The sequence below is a fragment of the Salvelinus alpinus genome, chromosome 2, assembly GCF_045679555.1.
Source record: "Salvelinus alpinus chromosome 2, SLU_Salpinus.1, whole genome shotgun sequence".
In the NCBI taxonomy this organism is placed as follows: domain Eukaryota; kingdom Metazoa; phylum Chordata; class Actinopteri; order Salmoniformes; family Salmonidae; genus Salvelinus; species Salvelinus alpinus.
Window position 1 is genome coordinate 79,208,530 of NC_092087.1, and position 15,775 is coordinate 79,224,304.

Consider the following 15,775-nt stretch of genomic DNA (forward strand, 5'->3'; position numbering starts at 1 on the left):
TCATTGCACATTTTCGGGTTTGTTATTTAAATCGCGAACAATTTGTTTTCAGTACCAGCGAGATCGAGAGGAAAGCGTGAAATAGAGAATGAAACTAGAAACGGATAAAGGGTGAGAATGGAGAATGGAGGATGAAGGAAGAAAGGACTAATTGTCTTCCTCTCTCTCTCCCTGGGGTGGGCGTAGAGGGAACTAAAAGTGGATGGAAAACTGGAAGTGAGCTGGGGGGGGAGCGACACAGAGACAGGTTTATTTAACAGTGGATGTAGAGACTGGAAGTGAGACAGAGAGCAGGAGAGAGATGGACAGGTAAGCAGAGAGAGAGAGAGAGAGAGAGAGAGAGAGAGAGAGAGAGAGAGAGAGAGAGAGAGAGAGAGAGAGAGAGAGAGAGAGAGAGAGAGAGAGAGAGAGAGAGAGAGAGAGAGAGAGAGAGAGAGAGAGAGAGAGAGAGAGAGAGAGAGAGAGAGAGAGAGAGAGAGAGAGAGAGAGAGAGAGAGAGAGAGAGAGAGAGAGAGAGAGAGAGAGAGAGAGAGAGAGAGAGAGAGAGAGAGAGAGAGAGAGAGAGAGAGAGAGAGAGAGAGAGAGAGAGAGAGAGAGAGAGAGACCCAATTTTGATAAACTCTGATATCTACTGGGTGAAGTTTCACAGCAGCAAGATTTGTGACCTGCTGCCACAGGAAAAGGGCAACCAGTGAAGAGCCAACACCATTGTAAATACAACCCATGTTTATTTATTTTCCATTTTGTACTTTTATTACATCGTTACAACACTATATATAGACATAATATGACATTTGAAAAGTATTTTGGAACTTCTGTGAGTGTAATGTTTACTGTTAATTTTTGTTGTTTATTTCACTTTTGTTTATTATCTACTTCACATGCTTTGGCAATGTTAACATACAGTATGTTTCCCATGCCAATGAAGCCCTTGACTTGAGAGGGGCAGGGAGAGACAGACAGACAGACTACTGAATGACAGATAGATTGGGAACGGGAGCGTGCGACCCAGAAGGAGCTTGTTTGTGGAGCTGGTTTGGTTTGTGGTGGATTACGTGTTCTCTTGTTCTCTTGCCGGGCTTAGTGGTGTGGCAGCCCCCTTCTGTGATCAGTAGATTGTGACCAGAGTGTGTGTGTGTGTTGAGAGAGTGGCAGCAGTGCATCATGGTCACAGACAGACGACCTGGCAGGCAACTCTATTGGCTTCTGGCTTCATTTGACTGGCTTTACAAATGTTGATGGAGTCATTAAAGGATTAAGGGGACTCGAAGTGCAGGCGGACAGGTTTTTGTGTGTACTCGAATGTATCGGACAGTGTGTGTCTGTGCGTGTCGGTTTGTTTGTGAGAGAGAGAGAGATGCACAGTATTCCTTGTGGTCAAAGTTAAAGACATTTAAATAGTTCTTCTTTTCTTACTCTACACTTTTTCTGGTCCTCTTCTCATTCCTCTTTGAACCTGTAATGCATCACCATCTCCCAAGTATAGAACAACCATCAGTGTATTGACCCATCGTCAATGACGAAAATGTATCCCCTCACTAACTGTCGCTCTAATAAGTGACGATCATCTGACTCCCACCCACTCACCCTTTGCTTCTCTGTGATGAAAATAAGCATTCCAAATGTCTCTCTTCTTCTACCTCTCTCTCTTTTCCCCACCACCACTGCCAGTCATGTGTGACTGTCTTTGAAGGAAGGATGGAAGGTCTAAGAATAGCATAGATGGAACCCATCACTGTGATACTGCTGCAGCCCACATACCGTAGCTTCTTAGAGGGCCATTCTTTCTCACGCTCTCACTCATATCAGCATTCCTTCAACACGTATCCCTCTTAACAGGCAACCGGATATACTTCTAGTGTAGGTGTTTTGATACAATTTATAGGATAGGGACTTTGAATAGAAAAAATGCATCTTCACTGAAATATTCTGGCTTCTTAATATAATAATATATGCCGTTTAGCAGACACGTTTATCCAAAGTGACTTAGTCATGCTTGAATACATTTTACATACAGGTGGCACTATCCATGTTCTACCAACTGAGCTACAGAGGACCACTTCTTTTGACTTGAGTCAATGCAGCACAGTGAGAGTCTAATCGGTTGGTTACTGATCCCCTCTCTTTGGCGGTTTGTTCTGTAATGACATGATCGGAATGTCTCGGTCGTTGTAGATTCTTAGAGTACCATATCAGCTCAACTCATCAGCATGCCTTGAATTGCCCCTTCGATACCTATTCCCCTTAATAGGCTACCTGATATCCACCTCATCTGTGTCCCAAATGGCATTCTATTCCCTATGTAATGCACTACATTACATAGGGACATACATATTGATAGGCTAGGGCGTATACTGCTTTTGAATAGAGAAATGTCTCCATTGAAATATCTTGGCTTCTTTTGACTTGAGTCAATGCAGCACACTGAGAGTCTAGTTGGTTATATGATCAGAATGTATAGATGCTGTGCGAACATTTTTTGTTGTTGAAATTGTCACTGTTCCCTGTCACGCCGACGGAACCTCTTTTGAAGCCGCTTTTTGACAGGCAGGCGGGCAGACGGAGTTACAGCGAGAGGGAGAGAGAGAGAAAGAGAAGGGAGAGAGAGAGGTGAAGAGGACGAGAAAGAGAAATGGAGAGGGGGTAGAGAGAGTCAGGTTTTTCAGAGACAGAGAGGCAGAACAAAAGGAGAGTGTGGCTCGTTCAGAGAGGGGTGGCGGTATAGAGATGAGAGAGATGGAGGGATGAGAGAGAGTGACGGAGGGAGGGAGGGTATGATACCAGAACAGGTTGAAGGAATAAGGGAAGTAACATTTGATGAATTACAAATGAGAGAGAGAAAAGAGAAGAATTGGGATCATCATGTGTTGTGCAGGTGACTCTTCAGAAAAGGAACGATAGTGAGAGGATAATGATACCTTTAATGGAGGAGATAGAGGGTAAAAGAGATTCATAGATGGAGTGTGATCTAACCAGGCTACAGTAGAGTACATGCCATGAAGATAAAGCATGATACTCCTTTGTAGTTTCAAACCTCCGTGACAAACTCCTTCCCCAAGGGGTCTATCCAGAAAAGAACACAAAGAGCCAATGTGACCGTTGGTGTGCTGTGGGGGATTCCATTGTATTCAAGTTAGCAGTGTGCAATGGTGACCATATACAAGAGGTTTACTAGCCAAACCAGGAGTATAGCTAATTTATAAAACAGTTGAAATCAGGGGTTGGAACCAAAGTTATTTTCCAATTGTTTTGTTGTGAACAGAACCATTCTTTTTTCATTCTGTTCCACTGTTCCCACTAGCAAAATAAAGTTCTGAACCAGTTTGAACCCCCAAAACGTAACAGTTTATATCGTTCCTTTCTGTTCCTTTGTAAACCTCTGAAACATCCATTTTATTTTACATTTAGCTTGACATTATATGACTTCACCAATCAGTGCATATAGAATAGCTTGCTGTGGAGCGGGTAGGCGATTTAATCTGTATAGGAAAGTCGTTAATAACAAATAGTATTTTGCCGTAACAGTATGGTTTAATCATAATGAAAGACGAACACACATACTGTGCTGCCAGTCACAGTGTAGGGCGGGAGATGCAACTGAAGTTTTCAGGGTGAGGATGTAGGAAGTTTGCCTTGAAGCTCTGAGCATCCTGTTATGACATGCATTATCTGAATTAGGCCTACAGGATTATTCCTACGGTGGAGTGGCTTCTATGGAGGAACTTTGGAATGTCTTTGAACATCCGAGTTGGTTTAATGTTGGTACCAGAGCAAGCTAGCTAGCTAACGAGAGCAGCACTAGAAATAAAAACACGTCTTATCTTTTGTATTAAATAAATCCAACGTGAAAAGTGATAACTATTGTATCCTTAACTGGCATTGAAAAGTCCATCCATTCTTCCATAATTAAACATCTCTCCCTAATTTCTGAATTACGCTTGTAATGTCGTCAGTAGGCTACAGTAATGTTGTCAGTAGCCTACAGTAACCTATATAATGTCGTCAGTATTCTACAGTAACCTATGTAATGTCGTCAGTATTCTACAGTAACCTATGTAATGTCGTCAGTATTCTACAGTAATGTTGTCAGTAGGCTACAGTAACCTATGTAATGTCGTCAGTAGGCTACAGTAACCTATGTAATGTCGTCAGTAGGCCACAGTAACCTATGTAATGTCGTCAGTAGGCTACAGTAACCTATGTAATGTCGTCAGTAGGCTACAGTAACCTATGTAATGTCGTCAGTAGGCCACAGTAACCTATGTAATGTCGTCAGTAGGCTACAGTAACCTATGTAATGTTGTCAGTAGACTACAGTAACCTATGTAACGTCATCAGTAGGCTACAGTAACCTATGTAACGTCGTCAGTAGGCTACAGTAACCTATGTAATGTTGTCAGTGGACTACAGTAACCTATTTAACGTCGTCAGTAGGCTACAGTAACCTATGTAACGTCATCAGTAGGCTTCAGTAACCTATGTAACGTTGTCAGTAGGCTACAGTAACCTATGTAACGTCGTCAGTAGACTACAGTAACCTATGTAACGTCGTTAGTAGGCTACAGTAATGTTGTCAGTAGGCTACAGTAACCTATATAATGTCGTCAGTAGGCTACAGTAACCTATGTAACGTCATCAGTAGGCTACAGTAACCTATGTAACATCATCAGTAGGCTTCAGTAACCTATGTAATGTTGTCAGTAGGCTACAGTAACCTATGTAATGTCGTCAGTAGGCTACAGTAACCTATGTAACGTCATCAGTAGGCTACAGTAACCTATGTAATGTTGTCAGTAGGCTACAGTAACCTATATAATGTTGTCAGTGGACTACAGTAACCTATTTAACGTCGTCAGTAGGCTACAGTAACCTATGTAATGTTGTCAGTGGACTACAGTAACCTATTTAACGTCGTCAGTAGGCTACAGTAACCTATGTAACGTCATCAGTAGGCTTCAGTAACCTATGTAACGTCGTCAGTAGGCTACAGTAACCTATATAATGTCGTCAGTAGACTACAGTAACCTATTTAACGTCGTCAGTAGGCTACAGTAACCTATGTAACGTCATCAGTAGGCTTCAGTAACCTATGTAACGTCGTTAGTAGGCTACAGTAATGTTGTCAGTAGGCTACAGTAACCTATGTAATGTTGTCAGTAGGCTACAGTAACCTATATAATGTTGTCAGTGGACTACAGTAACCTATTTAACGTCGTCAGTAGGCTACAGTAACCTATATAATGTCGTCAGTAGGCTACAGTAACCTATGTAACGTCATCAGTAGGCTTCAGTAACCTATGTAACGTCGTCAGTAGACTACAGTAACCTATGTAACGTCGTTAGTAGGCTACAGTAATGTTGTCAGTAGGCTACAGTAACCTATATAATGTCGTCAGTAGGCTACAGTAACCTATGTAACGTCATCAGTAGGCTACAGTAATGTTGTCAGTAGGCTACAGTAACCTATATAATGTCGTCAGTAGGCTACAGTAACCTATGTAACGTCGTCAGTAGGCTACAGTAATGTTGTCAGTAGGCTACAGTAACCTATATAATGTCGTCAGTAGGCTACAGTAACCTATGTAATGTTGTCAGTAGACTACAGTAACCAATGTAACATCGTCAGTAGACTACAGTAACCTATGTAACGTCGTCAGTAGGCTACAGTAATGTTGTCAGTAGGCTATAGTAACCTATGTAACGTTGTCAGTAGACTACAGTAACCTATGTAATGTTGTCAGTAGACTACAGTAACCAATGTAACGTCGTCAGTAGGCTACAGTAACCTATGTAATGTTGTCAGTAGGCTACAGTAACCTATGTAATGTTGTCAGTAGGCTACAGTAACCTATGTAACGTCGTCAGTAGGCTACAGTAATGTTGTCAGTAGACTACAGTAACCTATGTAATGTTGTCAGTAGGCTACAGTAACCTATGTAATGTTGTCAGTAGGCTACAGTAACCTATGCTTCAGAAGGGAGGGGCAGGTAGCCTACATACACACCCACTGTAAAATAATTTCAGCTGGCAGGCAGACGCTGGAATAGGTTTCTGAGTGAGAGTGAGGGCTTTGCGTAGACGCTTTGTTGTGATTTTTTGGGAACTGGTAAAAAATACCTGGAACATGAAAGAACGTTATTAACCGGTCCCCAACACTATAGATCACTTTGTTTTTCGGTATGAGTTGTGTTCTTCAATCTTTTTTGTTATTTTACGGTTTTCGGTTCTGTTCCCTGAACCAGTTCTAACCCTTGTTTTTTAAATACATTTCTGGTCTTCATGGATACTTTTTTTTTATTTGGCTCCAGAAAGATAATATTGTAATTAGTGTATCAGCGCTGGCTCGTGTGATAAGTCCCTTTGGTTGAAACCTGAACATTTGGATCGATTCCCCATTGGCTCACCTGCCTCCTGAGTCTGGGTGTCCCTAACTACTGTGTGAAGTGAACCTCCCTCCTGAGTCTGGGTGTCCCTAACTACTGTGTGAAGTGAACCTGCCTCCTGAGTCTGGGTGTCCCTAACTACTGTGTGAAGTGAACCTGCCTCCTGAGTCTGGGTGTCCCTAACTACTGTGTGACGTCAACCTGCCTCCTGAGTCTGGGTGTCCCTAACTACTGTGTGAAGTGAACCTGCCTCCTGAGTCTGGGTGTCCCTAACTACTGTGTGAAGTGAACCTGCCTACTGAGTCTGGGTGTCCCTAACTACTGTGTGAAGTGAACCTGCCTCCTGAGTCTGGGTGTCCCTAACTACTGTGTGAAGTGAACCTGCCTCCTGAGTCTCAGTGTCCCTAACTACTGTGTGAAGTGAACCTGCCTCCTGAGTCTGGGTGTCCCTAACTACTGTGTGAAGTGAACCTGCCTCCTGAGTCTGGGTGTCCCTAACTACTGTGTGAAGTGAACCTGCCTACTGAGTCTGGGTGTCCCTAACTACTGTGTGAAGTGAACCTGCCTCCTGAGTCTGAGTGTCCCCCCCCTGACTGTATCACTGAGCTTGCTTTTATTTGGCGCTCTGCTGGGAACAGCTTGCTAATTAATTACCCATGACCACTGAGGTGGGGAGGGGTTGGGTGGGGTTGGAGGGTAACGAGACTGGGAGGGTGGTGGTGGGGGGGAAGCAGGTCATAACTAGTGTCCTCAAGGGGTAGGCTAAAATGAATCACCCCCCATCCCTCCACCTTGCCAGAAAAACATCTTGCCAGACAAAAGTAGTACAGTCTGTCTCTGGGTTTGAATGAGGAAAAGTTATCTGTATCAAGTGTTGTTTTTTGCATGGATGTTAACATTAGGTGTCAAACAGAGAATACATAGACAGAGATATATAGGTGCAGTATAGAAATTAGTGATGGATGACACAGGGGTGCCAGACTGTATAGAACATATAACCACATGGCTATCCAGTGGTGGTCCAGTCATAGAGGCTTTATAGTTCTAATCCAGTGGTGGTTCAGTCATAGAGGCTTTATAGTTCTAATCCAGTGGTGGTCCAGTCATAGAGGCTTTATAGTTCTAATCCAGTGGTGGTCCAGTCATAGAGGCTTTATAGTTCTAATCCAGTGGTGGTTCAGTCATAGAGGCTTTATAGTTCTAATCCAGTGGTGGTCCAGTCATAGAGGCTTTATAGTTCTAATCCAGTGGTGGTCCAGTCATAGAGGCTTTATAGTTCTAATCCAGTGGTGGTCCAGTCATAGAGGTTTTATAGTTCTATTCCAGTGGTGGTCCAGTCATAGAGGCTTTATAGTTCTATTCCAGTGGTGGTCCAGTCATAGAGGCTTTATAGTTCTATTCCAGTGGTGGTCCAGTCATAGAGGTTTTATAGTTCTATTCCAGTGGTGGTCCAGTCATAGAGGCTTTATAGTTCTATTCCAGTGGTGGTCCAGTCATAGAGGCTTTATAGTTCTATTCCAGTGGTGGTCCAGTCATAGAGGCTTTATAGTTCTATTCCAGTGGTGGTCCAGTCATAGAGGCTTTATAGTTCTATTCCAGTGGTGGTCCAGTCATAGAGGCTTTATAGTTCTATTCCAGTGGTGGTCCAGTCATAGAGGCTTTATAGTTCTATTCCAGTGGTGGTCCAGTCATAGAGGCTTTATAGTTCTATTCCAGTGGTGGTCCAGTCATAGAGGCTTTATAGTTCTATTCCAGTGGTGGTCCAGTCATAGAGGCTTTATAGTTCTATTCCAGTGGTGGTCCAGTCATAGAGGCTTTATAGTTCTATTCCAGTGGTGGTCCAGTCATAGAGACGTTATAGTTCTATTCCAGTGGTGGTTCAGTCATAGAGGCTTTATAGTTCTATTCCAGTGGTGGTTCAGTCATAGAGGCTTTATAGTTCTATTCCAGTGGTGGTCCAGTCATAGAGGCTTTATAGTTCTAATCCAGTGGTGGTCCAGTCATAGAGGCTTTATAGTTCTATTCCAGTGGTGGTCCAGTCATAGAGGCTTTATAGTTCTAATCCAGTGGTGGTTCAGTCATAGAGGCTTTATAGTTCTATTCCAGTGGTGGTTCAGTCATAGAGGCTTTATAGTTCTATTCCAGTGGTGGTCCAGTCATAGAGGCTTTATAGTACTAATCCAGTGGTGGTTCAGTCATAGAGGCTTTATAGTTCTATTCCAGTGGTGGTTCAGTCATAGAGGCTTTATAGTTCTATTCCAGTGGTGGTCCAGTCATAGAGACGTTATAGTTCTAATCCAGTGGTGGTTCAGTCATAGAGGCTTTATAGTTCTATTCCAGTGGTGGTTCATTCATAGAGGCTTTATAGTTCTATTCCAGTGGTGGTTCAGTCATAGAGGCTTTATAGTTCTATTCCAGTGGTGGTCCAGTCATAGAGGCTTTATAGTTCTATTCCAGTGGTGGTCCAGTCATAAAGGCTTTATAGTTCTATTCCAGTGGTGGTTCATTCATAGAGGCTTTATAGTTCTATTCCAGTGGTGGTTCAGTCATAGAGGCTTTATAGTTCTATTCCAGTGGTGGTCCAGTCATAGAGGCTTTATAGTTCTATTCCAGTGGTGGTCCAGTCATAGAGGCTTTATAGTTCTAATCCAGTGGTGGTCCAGTCATATAGGCTTTATAGTTCTAATCCAGTGGAGGTCAGGTCATAAAGGCTTTATAGTTCTAATCCAGTGGAGGTCCAGTAATAAATGCTTTATAGTTCTAATCCAGTGGTGGTCCAGTCATAGAAGCTTTATAGTTCTAATCCAGTGGTGGTCCAGTCATAGAGGCTTTATAGTTCTAATCCAGTGGTGGTCCAGTCATAGAAGCTTTATACTTCTAATCCACTGTTGGTCCAGTCATAGAGGATTTATAGTTCTAATCCAGTGGTGGTCCAGTCATAGAGGCTTTATAGTTCTAATCCAGTGGTGGTCCAGTCATAGAGGCTTTATAGTTTTAATCCAGTAGTGGTCCAGTCATAGAGACTTTATAGCTCTAATCCAGTGGTGGTCCAGTCATAGAGGCCATCTAGCTCTAATCCACTGTTGGTCCAGTCATATAGGTTTTATAGTTCTAATCCAGTGGTGGTCCAGTCATAGAGACTTTATAGTTCTAATCCAGTGGTGTTCCAGTCCTAGAGGCCATCTAGCTCTAATCCACTGTTGTTCCAGTCATAGAGACTTTATAGTTCTAATCCAGTGGTGGTCCAGTCATAGAGGCTTTATAGTTCTAATCCAGTGGTGGTCCAGTCATAGAGACTTTATAGTTCTAATCCAGTGGTGGTCCAGTCATAGAGGCTTTATAGTTATAATCCTGTGGAGGTCCAGTCATAGAGGCTTTATAGTTCTAATCCAGTGGTGGTCCAGTCATAGAGGCTGTATTGCTCTAATTCAGTGGAGGTCCAGTCATAGAGGCTTTATAGTTCTAATCCAGTGGTGGTCCAGTCATAGAGGCTGTATTGCTCTAATTCAGTGGAGGTCCAGTCATAGAGGCTTTATAGTTCTATTCCAGTGGTGGTTCAGTCATAGAGGCTTTATAGTTCTATTCCAGTGGTGGTTCAGTCATAGAGGCTTTATAGTTCTATTCCAGTGGTGGTCCAGTCATAGAGGCTTTATAGTTCTAATCCAGTGGTGGTCCAGTCATAGAGGCTTTATAGTTCTATTCCAGTGGTGGTCCAGTCATAGAGGCTTTATAGTTCTAATCCAAATGGTGGTTCAGTCATAGAGGCTTTATAGTTCTATTCCAGTGGTGGTTCAGTCATAGAGGCTTTATAGTTCTATTCCAGTGGTGGTCCAGTCATAGAGGCTTTATAGTACTAATCCAGTGGTGGTTCAGTCATAGAGGCTTTATAGTTCTATTCCAGTGGTGGTTCAGTCATAGAGGCTTTATAGTTCTATTCCAGTGGTGGTCCAGTCATAGAGACGTTATAGTTCTAATCCAGTGGTGGTTCAGTCATAGAGGCTTTATAGTTCTATTCCAGTGGTGGTTCATTCATAGAGGCTTTATAGTTCTATTCCAGTGGTGGTTCAGTCATAGAGGCTTTATAGTTCTATTCCAGTGGTGGTCCAGTCATAGAGGCTTTATAGTTCTATTCCAGTGGTGGTCCAGTCATAAAGGCTTTATAGTTCTATTCCAGTGGTGGTTCATTCATAGAGGCTTTATAGTTCTATTCCAGTGGTGGTTCAGTCATAGAGGCTTTATAGTTCTATTCCAGTGGTGGTCCAGTCATAGAGGCTTTATAGTTCTATTCCAGTGGTGGTCCAGTCATAGAGGCTTTATAGTTCTAATCCAGTGGTGGTCCAGTCATATAGGCTTTATAGTTCTAATCCAGTGGAGGTCAGGTCATAAAGGCTTTATAGTTTTAATCCAGTGGAGGTCCAGTAATAAAGGCTTTATAGTTCTAATCCAGTGGTGGTCCAGTCATAGAAGCTTTATAGTTCTAATCCAGTGGTGGTCCAGTCATAGAGGCTTTATAGTTCTAATCCAGTGGTGGTCCAGTCATAGAGGCTTTATAGTTTTAATCCAGTAGTGGTCCAGTCATAGAGACTTTATAGCTCTAATCCAGTGGTGGTCCAGTCATAGAGACTTTATAGCTCTAATCCAGTGGTGGTCCAGTCATAGAGGCCATCTAGCTCTAATCCACTGTTGGTCCAGTCATATAGGTTTTATAGTTCTAATCCAGTGGTGGTCCAGTCATAGAGACTTTATAGTTCTAATCCAGTGGTGGTCCAGTCATAGAGGCTTTATAGTTTTAATCCAGTAGTGGTCCAGTCATAGAGACTTTATAGCTCTAATCCAGTGGTGGTCCAGTCATAGAGGCCATCTAGCTCTAATCCACTGTTGGTCCAGTCATATAGGTTTTATAGTTCTAATCCAGTGGTGGTCCAGTCATAGAGACTTTATAGTTCTAATCCAGTGGTGGTCCAGTCATAGAGGCTTTATAGTTTTAATCCACTGTTGGTCCAGTCATAGAGGATTTATAGTTCTAATCCAGTGGTGGTCCAGTCATATAGGCTTTATAGTTCTAATCCAGTGGAGGTCCAGTCATATAGGCTATATAGTTCTAATCCAGTGGAGGTCCAGTCATAGAGGCGTTATAGTTCTAATCCAGTGGTGTTCCAGTCCTAGAGGCCATCTAGCTCTAATCCACTGTTGTTCCAGTCATAGAGACTTTATAGTTCTAATCCAGTGGTGGTCCAGTCATAGAGGCTTTATAGTTCTAATCCAGTGGTGGTCCAGTCATAGAGACTTTATAGTTCTAATCCAGTGGTGGTCCAGTCATAGAGGCTTTATAGTTCTAATCCTGTGGAGGTCCAGTCATAGAGGCTTTATAGTTCTAATCCAGTGGTGGTCCAGTCATAGAGGCTGTATTGCTCTAATTCAGTGGAGGTCCAGTCATAGAGGCTTTATAGTTCTAATCCAGTGGTGGTCCAGTCATAGAGGCTGTATTGCTCTAATTCAGTGGAGGTCCAGTCATAGAGGCTTTATAGTTCTAATCCAGTGGTGGTCCAGTCATAGAGGCTGTATTGCTCTAATTCAGTGGTGTTCCAGTCCTAGAGGCCATCTAGCTCTAATCCACTGTTGTTCCAGTCATAGAGGTTTTATAGTTTTAATCCAGTGGTGGTCCAGTCATAGAGACTTTATAGTTCTAATCCAGTGGTGGTCCAGTCATAGAGACTTTATAGTTCTAATCCAGTGGTGTTCCAGTCCTAGAGGCCATCTAGCTCTAATCCACTGTTGTTCCAGTCATAGAGGTTTTATAGTTCTAATCCAGTGGTGGTCCAGTCTTAGAGGCTTTATAGCTCTAATCCAGTGGTGGTCCAGTCTTAGAGGCTTTATAGCTCTAATCCAGTGGTGGTCCAGTCTTAGAGGCTTTATAGCTCTAATCCAGTGGTGGTCCAGTCACAGAGGCTTTATAGTTCTATTCCAGTGGTGGTCCAGTCATAAAGGCTTTATAGTTCTAATCCAGTGGTGGTCCAGTCATAGAGGCTTTATAGTTTTAATTCAGTGGTGGTCCAGTCATAGAGGCTTTATAGTTCTAATCCACTGTTGGTCCAGTCACAGAGGCTTTATAGTTCTAATCCAGTGGTGGTCCAGTCTTAGAGGCTTTATAGTTCTAATCCAGTGGTGGTCCAGTCATAGAGGCTTTATAGTTCTAATCCAGTGGTGGTCCAGTCATAGAGGCTTTATAGTTCTAATCCAGTGGTGGTCCAGTCATAGAGGCTTTATAGTTCTAATCCAGTGGTGGTCCAGTCATAGAGGCTTTATAGTTCTAATCCAGTGGTGGTCCAGTCATAGAGGCTTTATAGTTCTAATCCAGTGGTGGTCCAGTCATAGAGGCTTTATAGTTCTAATCCAGTGGTGGTCCAGTCATAGAGGCTTTATAGTTCTAATCCAGTGGTGGTCCAGTCATAGAGGCTTTATAGTTCTAATCCAGTGGTGGTCCAGTCATAGAGGCTTTATAGTTCTAATCCAGTGGTGGTCCAGTCATAGAGGCTTTATAGTTCTAATCCAGTGGTGGTCCAGTCATAGAGGCTTTATAGTTCTAATCCAGTGGTGGTCCAGTTATAGAGGCCATCTATCTCTAATCCAGTGGAGGTTCAGTCACTGTGAAGCGGGCCACAGACTCCAGCCCACATAGAGACCACTCTACTCTGCTGTGTACTGCTGCCGTAACGAGCAGCCAGGGGACCGTGGTCAATCAAATCCTGGAGATATGGAAGAAATGGCTTCAATGAGCTAATGCAGACCCCAGGGGATAGAGGAACCCTCCTACTATCAGTCGTTTTTTTAGGGCTGTGTGTGTGTGTGTTTCAGGCTGGGAATGTGTGTGTGTGTATGCAGGCAAGCATGTCTGTGGCATTTAAGCACAATTAACATTAAAAAGCCTCTCGACCGAGCTCAAGCACACTTAATCAAACACCTAAGACCCTCTTCTGTAAAATAGTGACTTTCCTTCCCTTTTCAGGCCACAGAGAAGCAACAGATTGATGACTACTACTCACCACTGGTGCTCAAGTGGCTCATACTGATGATTACATCATCTTGGCCCCACTTCTGGGGATGACTAGGGTGATGAGACTGTCTCCTCCAGACATGGTCACTTCCTCTACCCCTTTATCTCCTCTCTTCTCTCTTATTCCCACTGTTCATGTTCTGCTTCTCTGTATCTGCCTCCCTATTTCAACCAACTGTCTCCCTTCTTCACTGCCTCATGCACAGATGCTCCCACCGTTCTTTCCATCTCTATCTCTCTCACTCTCTATCTCTCTCACTCTCTCTCTCTCTCACTCTCTCTCTCTCTCTCTCTCTCTCTCTCTCTCTCTCTCTCTCTCTCTCTCTCTCTCTCTCTCTCTCTCTCTCTCTCTCTCTCTCTCTCTCTCTCTCTCTCTCTGTCTCTGTCTCTGTCTCTGTCTCTCTCTCTCTCTCTTGCTCTCTCTCTCACTCTCTCTCTCACTCTCTCTCTTGCTCTCTTTCTCTCTCTTTTCTCTCTCTCTCTCTCTCTCTCTCTCTCTCTCTCTCTCTCTCTCTCTCTCTCTCTCTCTCTCGCTCTTTCGCTCTCTCTCTCTTTCACTCTCTCGCTCTCTCTTTCTCTCTCTCTCGCTCTCTCTTTCTCGCTCTCTTTCTCGCTCTCTCTCTCTCGCCTTCTCTCTCTCTGCCTCTGCTTTCACTCACTCACTATTCAATTAAATTCAAGGGGCTTTATTGGCATGGGAAACATGTGTTAACATTGCCAAAGCAAGTGATGTAGATAATATACAAAAGTGAAATAAACAATACAAATGAACAGTAAACATTACACAAAACAATAAAGACATTACAAATGTCATATTATGTATATATACAGTGTTGTAACAATGTACAAATGGTTAAAGTACACAAGGGAAAATAAATAAGCATAAATATGGGTTGTATTTACAATGGTGTTTGTTCTTCACTGGTTGCCCTTTTCTTGTGGCAACAGGTCACAAATCTTGTTGCTGTGATGGCACACTGTGGAGTTTCACCCAGTAGATATGGGAGTTTATCAAAATTGGGTTTGTTTTCGAATTCTTTGTGAATCTGTGTAATCTGAGGGAAATATGTGTCTCTAATATGGTCATACATTCGGCAGGAGGTTAGGAAGTGCAGCTCAGTTTCCACCTCATTTTTTGGGCAGTGTGCACATAGCCTGTCTTCTCTTGAGAGCCAGGTCTGCCTACTGCGGCCTTTCTCAATAGCAAGACTATGCTCACTGAGTCTATCTCTCTCTCTCTCTCTCTTGCTATTTCGCTCACTCTCTCTCTCTGTCTCTGCCTCTCCTTCCCTCCATCTCTCTCTTTTTCCATTTCTCAATTTTAATTAAAATCATTGAGTATCTAGAGGATTCGGCTGCATGACTGTGATTTAAATAGGGACATCACCATCTACTCAACATTACTGTCAGGCTAAAGCAAATTCCATTTATTCTCATAATGTGTGTGCTGCTCCTTCTCTAAAGACATGAATTACTACCATTTGCAGTCGTAAATTGTAGACATATGGATAAGAAGACGCTCGCTAACCTAATCCTTGACTGTCCAACAATATGGAAACACAATCCGAATCAGCATGCAATACAATACAAGACATCAGTGACATCAGTGAATTAACTGACATTTCCCCTGGTGGGATAGAATTAATTAATTACTGTATAATACTGAAAAGAATAATAACCTATGTCACGAAGCTCCTGCATGAGGCTAATTAAAACAGCTTGAAGTCTGATTATCTGATGACAACAGCACAATAGCGACATGCAGAGATGAAGAGATGCATCTCTGCACCCAGAGATCAAGATGCCACTGAGAACAATGACTGAAGTGGATGTCATTGCCCATCCGCATGTTGGTGAAGAGCCATTGATGTCCAACCATTTACATAAAAAAGATACCTATGAATTATGCGTGTGCTTCTGAATTATTTGCATGTAGAAAATGCACCGTGTAGGAGTAACGCTCTCAGAAATATCTGTTGTGTTCCGTGGCTGTAAATCATGACGGGAAATGTATCAGCTTTCAGTATGTCATCCTCAATGTCTTTCAAATGTTGCATGATTCTGGGGATGTTTGTGTGGAAACGTCGGTTTTGACTACTTATGCAATGTCTTTCAGGAAGGTTTCTGTCTATACCGTTACACGGATGTGTTTCTGATTGCAGCTAATGTGTTCTATGACTCCGGTATGTGTTCTGGTTTCTGTGGAAACGGATGTGTTTCTGATTGCATAAAGAGGCTGTTGCATTCACCGCGGAGCAGCTAGCCCTCCTTCCTTCCTGGAGCTGTTTAGAGCTCCAGAGACTGCAACATACAAACTCCTAATCCCCCAGTATTCAGG